Below are 7819 nucleotides of genomic sequence, written 5' to 3'. Positions count from 1 at the left end.
GAAGATATTTTCCTATTCTGCAGGCTGCTGTTTTGTCTTGTTGACCATGTCCTTTGCTTTACAGAAGCTTTCTGTAGGTCCCATTTCAGTTTCAGGAGGTCCCATTTATTAATTGTTTCTCTCAGTGTCTGTGCTACTGGGGTTATATTTAGGAAGTGGTCTCCTGTGCCAATGCATTGAAGTGTACTTCCCACCTTTTGTTCTATAAGGTCCAGTGTAACTGGCTTTATGTTGAGGTCTTTCATCCATTTGGACTTGAGTTTTGTGCATGGTGATAGATATCGGTCTTCTTCTACATGTTGATATCCAGTTATGCCAGCACCATTGGTTAAATATGCTTTCTTGTTTTCTATTTAATATTTTTTGCTTCTTTGTCAAAAATCAGGTGTTCAAAGATGTGTGGATTAATATCTGGGTTTTGGATTTGGTTCCATTGGTTCTCCTGTCTGTTCTTATGCCAATACCAAGCTGTTTTCAGTACTGTATCTCTGTAGTAGAGTTTGAAGTCAGGGATTGTGATTTCTCCAGAAGTTCTTTTATTGTACAGGATTGTTTTGGTTATCCTGGGTTTTTTGCTTTTCCAAATGAAGTTGAGTAAGGTTCTTTTGAGGTCTTTGAAAAATTTTGCTGGGATTTTGATGGGCATTGTATTGAATCTGTAGGTTGCTTTTGGTAAGATCGCCATTTTTACTATGTTAATTCTGCCTACCCAAGAGCATGGAAGATCTTTCCACTTTCTGGTGTCTTCTTCAATTTCTTTCTTCAAAGATTTAAAGTTCTTGTCATACAAGTCTTCTACTTGTTTGGTTAGAGTCACTCCAAGATATTGTGCTATTTGTGGCTACTGTAAAGGGTGATGTTTCTCTGATTTTGTTCTCAGCCCATTTATCATATGTGAAAGGAGAGGTACTGATTTTTTTGAGTTAATCTTGTCTTCTGCTACATTACTGAAAGTGTTTATGAGTTGTAGAAGTTTCTTGGTAGAATTTTTGGGACCACTTATGTAAACTATCATATCATCAGCAAATAGTGAAAGTTTGACTTCTTCTTTCCCCATTTGTATACCCCTGATCTCCTTTTGTTATGAACTTTCCTCTTAACACTGCTTTCATTGTGTCCCATAAATTTGGATATGTTGTGTGGTCATTTTCATTGAATTTTAGGAAGTCTTGAATTTCTCCTTTTATTTCTTCCTGGACCCATTGATGATTCTGGAAGGCAGTGTTTAATTTACAAGTGTTTGTGGGTTTTCTGGAATTGGTATTGCTGTTAACTCTAGTTTTAAACCATGGCGATCTGATACCATTGTATTATTCTAATTTTTTTTTGTATTTGTTGAGGTTTGTTTTGCTACTGAGTATGCAGTCAACTTTTTAGAAGGTTCCATGAGGTGCTGAGAAGAAGGTATATTCTTTTCTGTTTGGATGGAATATTCTATAGATGTCTGTTAAGTCTATTTGAGTCACAACATCTGTTAATTCTCTTATTTCTCTGTTCCCTGTTCATTTTTTGTCTGACTGACCTGTAAAGTGGTGAGAGGGGAGTGTTGAAGTCTCCCACTATTAGTGTGTGGGTTTTAATGTATGATTTAAGCCTTAGAAGTATTTTAAATACAAGTGCCCTTGTATTTGGGGCAAAGATGTTCAGTATTGAGATTTCCTCTTGATGGATTTTTCCTGTGAGTAACATGAAATGACCTTCTTTGTCTCTTTTAAATGATTTTACCTTGAAGCTTATTTTGTTAGATATTAGGATATCTACACCTACTTGTTTCTTAGGTCCATTTTTTGATTGGTATATATTTTTTTTTTACCAACTCTTTACTCTGAGACAATGTCTGTCTTTGATGTTGAGATGTGTTTCTTGTATGCAGAAGAAGGATGGATTCTGTTTTAGTGTCCAATTTGTTATCCTGTGCCTTTTTTTAGGTGAGTTGAGTCCATTTACATTAATGGATATTAATGACCAGTGATTGCTATCTCCTGTTAATTTAGTTTTCATTGTTGGTGATGTTAATTTGTGCATTTTCTCTTTCTTTGGGATCTGCTGCTATGAGACCATCAATTGTCTGTGTTTTTGTTGGTGTAGCCAACTTCCTTGGGTTGGAGTTTTCCTTCTAATATTTTGTGTAGGGGTGGGTTTGTGGCTAGATATTGGCAAATTCTAGATTTGTCATGGATATCTTGTTTTGTCCTTCTAGGTTGATATATAGTTTTGCTGGGTATAGTAGGCTAGGCTGGCATCTGTGGTCTCTTAATGTCTTCATAATGCTTGACTATGACCTTCTGGCTCTCTTTGTCTCCAATGACAAACCAGGTGTAATTCTGATAGGTCTACCTTTATATGTGACTTGGCCTTTTTCCCTTTGCAGCTCTTAATATTCTTTCTTTATTCTGTATGTTTAGTGTTTTGATTATTATGTGGTGAGGGGACTTCTTTTTTTTTTGGATCCAGTGTATTTGATGTTCTGTAAACTTCTTGCATCTTCATAGGCATATCATTCTTTAGGTTGGAAAAGTTTTCTTTTATGATTTTGTTAAACATATTTTCTGTGCTTTTGAGTTGAACTTCTCCTTCTTCTATACCTATTATTCTTAGACATGGCCTTTTCATGGTGTCCCATATTTCCTGAATATTTTGGGTTAAGCTTTTGTTAGATTTAATGTTTTCTTTAATTGATGAGTTTATTTCCTCTAGTGTATCTTCAGCTCTTGAGATTCTCTCTTCCATCTCTTGTATTCTGCTTTTCACGCTTGCATTTTTGGTTCCTGATTGTTTTCTCATGATTTCTGCTTCTATAATTCCCTTGGCTTGTGTTTTCTTTATTGTCTCTATTTCAATTTTCAAGTCTTGAATAGTTTCTTTTGTATGTTTGATTTCTTTTTCTTGGTTTTCTTTAAGGGATTTGCTGATGTCTTCTAATTTTTTGTTTCTCTGTTTCTCCATTTCTTTGAGGAAATTTCTCATTTCCTCTTTAAGAGTTTTAAACATTCTCTTGAAGTTATTTTTTAGGTCATTTTCTTCTGCTTCATCTATATTTGGTTATTTAGGTCTTGTTGTTGTAGGGTCTTTAGGTTTTACTGGTGTTGTGTTGCTCTTTGTGGTGTTGCCTGTATTCTTACCTTTTCTACTCATCTTTTCCTCAAATAGGTGTGGTTGGGGTTGTCTGAAATTCTGTTGAATAATCTTCTAGGTACCAATGTATCCAAAGCTCAGATGGTTGTTCCTTGTGGTACAGTCAGTGCCACAGTTCTAGTTACCCTGTTGGTTACTCCGTGTTCCTGGAGATAGCTCAGTGCTCATGTGCTTTGGTCTGCTCCCTTGGAGGTTGCTGTCTCAGGCCTAACTTTTGCCTAGGTTACCGACTTTGATCTGTTTCTGTAAATCCTGGTCTGGATCCCCTCCTGCAGAAGTGCCTGGCTTGGAGTTGGTCCTGCATAGGTTTCTGGTTCTGGTCTACTACCTCAGGTGCACCAGGATAGGGTGCACCCAGAACCATAGAGGTTCTGGCTCAGGCTTACCCCCTCAGACTTATGCTCGGACCCACAGAGGTTCCAGGTTCCTGCCTATTCCCTTTGATGTCCCAGACCAATGCCTGGGCCCACAGAGGTCCTGGCTCAGGCCTACTCCTTTTGAGGTCCCAGAGTCATGCCTGACCCCACAGAGATCTCTGGTTCCTGTCTATTCCCTGGGAGGTCCCAGATTCATGCCCAGACTGGCAGAGGTCCTGGCTCAGGCCTAGTTCCTGGGAGGTCCTAGACTCATGTCCAGACCCATAGGGGCCTTGGCTTAGGTTTACCTCCTTGAAGGTCCCAGATTTATGTCTGGTTGACATGGTTCATTACACTAAAGCCACCTGCCTGCACAGATTTGGGAAGACAACAGAAAGAGGACCTATCTGCATTTTGTATGATGTTAACTCTCCCCAAGGAAAGGTTGGTGATGTGTCAAAGGAGGAAATTATTTTTGCAACTTCAGTGTGGATGTGGGGCAAATTTTCCCTTCCTTTTCAAGTGGGCTTGGGAGGAACATGCTTATATTCAACTTCCTCCGTATCTGGAGTGCCTGTGTCTGTATACCTCTCTGCTCCTGGCAGCCTCAGCCACAAGTCAGCTAGTTGATATAGTAAAGGCCTCATTTGCAAGCTCTGCCATCCGCAGTCACAGAGCCCATACCTACACACTTCTCCTTGGCCCTCACAACAGGACAATAATCCAACAACAGAAAGCAGAACATGAGGAAAACCCTGAGACCCCAGGTTCTTGCACCGATCCACACTTGCTGATCTACACCTGCTTGCCTATGACTCTGCTCACCCCGCCCTGCCCTCACTAGCCACACCCTGCCCTCACTAGCCACCATGCATGCTTTTACCCTTGCCCTCTCTTCAGCTTCCCCAGCTGCCATAGCTGAGCCCCGTGACCCTGTGTGCCATGGCATGTCACGTATGTAGTGATCCATGTGTTCTGATGATCAAGACCATGTCTGTATGCTTGCCCACACCCAAGGAACACAAAGCCAGGAGCCATTTGATCAGACTTGACACAGAGCAGGGATTAGCTGCCACCTTTACTGAAAGCGGAGGCATTGGAGAGTGTGGACATGCCCTGTCTTCTCTTGGCACTTGGGTTCCTATCTGTAGGATGACAGGGTAAGTACAGTGGTCCTATCCCCCAGTTCCTGTGCAGACTCCATGGTACTTCTCCATGCACTAAGCTCCTCTGGACAATTCACAGGAATCTATTTACAAACAAAGAAAGAGATCCGTGTCTCAGAGGGGCACTTTTATGGTCATTGTCTTACACAGAATTGTGAATGGAAAGGAATTAGAAACAAGAAAAAATCTCAGTCTCATTACCATCACATCTAGGACTGATAATGTCTGCTCTGTTCAGTCCTATGTATTTCACAGCTTCTTCAAAATCCAATAACATTGTTCTCTTTGGAGCCATGTTGCGACCTGCTGGCCAAATGGGCATAGAACAAGGGGGTGAAAACACTCTCACTGTAGACAGTTCACTCAAAGATCATTTTTGTGACCAGAGAGACTTCAAGCCTTAGAAAGAGCATCTCTAGCAGAATTTCCTGAGAAGGAGGGCCAAGAGCACGAGAGCAGGAGAAAGAGACCCATTCTATACCTACTGCCTCCCCCCAATCCCATCCCGAGTTCTCACAACCACAGGCAGGCCAAGACGTACCCATGAGCATCGCCACCGCGTGAGTTGGATTGCTGCCTTTGCTTTCATGGAAGGCAATAGCAAAGTCCTTCCCACCTATGAACATAATGCGGATTTGGAACTTGGGCCCTGAGGTAGAAAAAGAAGCATGCGGTGTTAACATCTCTTGTTGATTGCCCCAGAAAAAGAAGAGCAGGAATCCCACCACTCACAAATATGGAAGACACCTGGTTTCTTTTCATCCAGATACTTCTTGAACTCAACACACCCGATGGGTTTTCTGAAACACAGAATACAAGCATGGTTTTCACCCTGACACCAGCCCTGACCTTCCCTGTTGCCATCTATGAGCCATACAATGAGTTGTCCCCAGACCTTCCGACTAATGCATGCAGCAGCTGGCCAAGCATCAGCATTTGTGCTTCAGCAACACCTGTGCCACCCTCTTGATTACTCCTCATCAAGGCAGGTGGGGAGATGAGAAAGAAGTGGTACCTATCTGAAGAACTGCGCATCTTCTCATCTCAATCCAGGCTATTTCCCCCCAGAGACCAGGTCTTGCACTGATTCTGCTACTGAGTCTCTAAAGGTAGTATTTCCCAAGGGTCATAGTCCTGGACTTTCCTCCCTTCCACTGTACATGGAAATCAGGGAAATATTGAGAGGCCTGAGTGAGGTGTTGTGCCTGCCCTGGAACAAGTACAGCACCTATGCTGACTCCAGGGAGCACAGCAGCACGTGGAAGAAAAGGTTCAGTCCTCCAAGGAGTGGCAAAGAGCACCATGGGAGGTACTGAGACTTCTATTTGTAGCCGGTGTCCAGCGAACATCTCTCCTATGCTTACAGAAGTCACCTGACACATTGCCCAGACAATACAAGAGGATTCCATATTGATATGAATGGCCTACCTGAGCTTAGGAGCATGCTTGTGGTTAGGGAGGGGGACAAATGGAGCCCAGGAACAGAGACAGTTGCCTGAGGACAGGTACTCACGAGATGTTCATCCTAAACTCCAACTTGCCAATCACGTTCTTGACGAACTTGAAGGGTGGCAGCGGGCTGACTTTCTTCTTTGGAGAAATAGGCATGTTTCCTGCCCAGCAATTTATATACCATTTTCCTAAAAGCTAGAGAGGGAAATCAACCTTGCATGGGGGAGCATGGAGAGGGGAAGCCAAACAAAGGGATTCCAGAGATGGGAGGAGTGGCAGGAGGTGACTCCGTTAGGGTCCCTGGGCCATCTGGAGGGACATGACATCTTGAAGGATGACATCAAGAATTCTGGTCATGACAGGCTCTATCTGTCATGAGTAGTCAGACCCAGGCAGGCTAGGACAGGGATCTGAGTGGGAGATATCATTTCTGGGAAGAATTTATTCCTGGATTCCTGCAAAGGTCACCAAGAAAAGTCACCAAGACCAGGTTAAGAGCATGATCAGGGGCTGGCCAAACCCTTTTCAAGACTGAGAGGAAAAGGAAGGACTTGTGATCACTGGTGGGAGTCTGTTAGACCAGAATAAACTGGAGTTGTCATTGGAGGAAGACAGGGTACCCTGATACCAGCCTAATCCATTGGGATGATTGCCTCCAGATCAACAGAATTACAGGAGGAGATCATAAAAGATCAGGGAAACCATGCAGGCACCTTTACTCATCAGGGATATGACTTGGGAGGAAGACTGATCATCTCCAGAGTCTCTTATCTTCTCCAAACACATCATCAATTTAAAGGTCAAAACACCTTAGGGAGTCCCTCCCTCCAGACCTCCCCATACCCAGCAGTGCTCAGCCCTCTGCAAACAGCAGCCCTGCACTGTGCAATCATCCTGCATGAGGCTTTCACTGAGGAACAGAAACTGAACAGAGTTATTTCTGTAGACCTAAAAGAAGATTCTTAAGACACCGCAGGCTGACTGAAGAGGCAGTTGTTCTCTGTGGCAGACTGAGGAGACAGATGCCCCATAAACAATTCTTTGTGCTCTGGCTGCCCCCTGATGTCAGATGTCAAAAAAAGCCATGCTGGAGGACAGACAATGAATCTTAACACAGGGCATGCCACTAATCTCCATTGGCAGCTCTCAACAGAAGCCCTGAGACTCTCACCCAATCCCTGGAAACCCAGTTCACACACTCAGTCAGCCTAGTACTCTCACCTGGTCAGTAGTGGCCTGATATTTACGATTCCTGTAGGATAATCTCTCCACAGAGGGCAGGATCTGAACCACAGTCAGCAGGAGCAGCTGCGTGATTACCATCGTGTCTCTGTGCTACCGGCTTCCCTTCAGCATGTATATCTTGCACTGGGTGACACCCCATTGGCACAAAGCCCCTATCCATGCTATAGGTTCATTACACTGTTTTGTTTCGACCTCATGAGTATGTGGTGCTAATTTCTGTAATTAGCCTCCTGCCTGTGCTTTCACTAATTCTCAGGAAGCCTTGTTGGTAGAAAGAATGTTATCAGAGTGGGAAGTGACACCTGAGAACAAGAGCCTGCAGAAAAACAAGGGTTCCAGATTTCCAAACCTCCCCATGCATGGCTGTGTTCCCACACACAAAAAAAGTCACAACACGTTCTCTTCCCTCTCAGAACCTCCAGTTCTGAAAGCAGTCACCAGCCTGTTTCCACACAGCAGAGGTGG

At 43.4% G+C, this 7819-nt stretch overlaps 1 pseudogene; it reads right to left on the bottom strand.

The window, feature by feature from the left end:
- Positions 1 to 4134: 4134 nt before the first annotated feature.
- On the bottom strand, positions 4135 to 7465 carry LOC121677248 (annotated as a pseudogene).
- Between the last annotated feature and the right edge of the window lie 354 nt (positions 7466 to 7819).

This window comes from Arvicola amphibius, chromosome 7, assembly GCF_903992535.2.
Source record: "Arvicola amphibius chromosome 7, mArvAmp1.2, whole genome shotgun sequence".
Lineage (NCBI taxonomy): Eukaryota > Metazoa > Chordata > Mammalia > Rodentia > Cricetidae > Arvicola > Arvicola amphibius.
The sequence above is the reverse complement of the archived record's forward strand: the minus strand, read 5'-3'. Positions and strand labels throughout refer to the sequence as shown.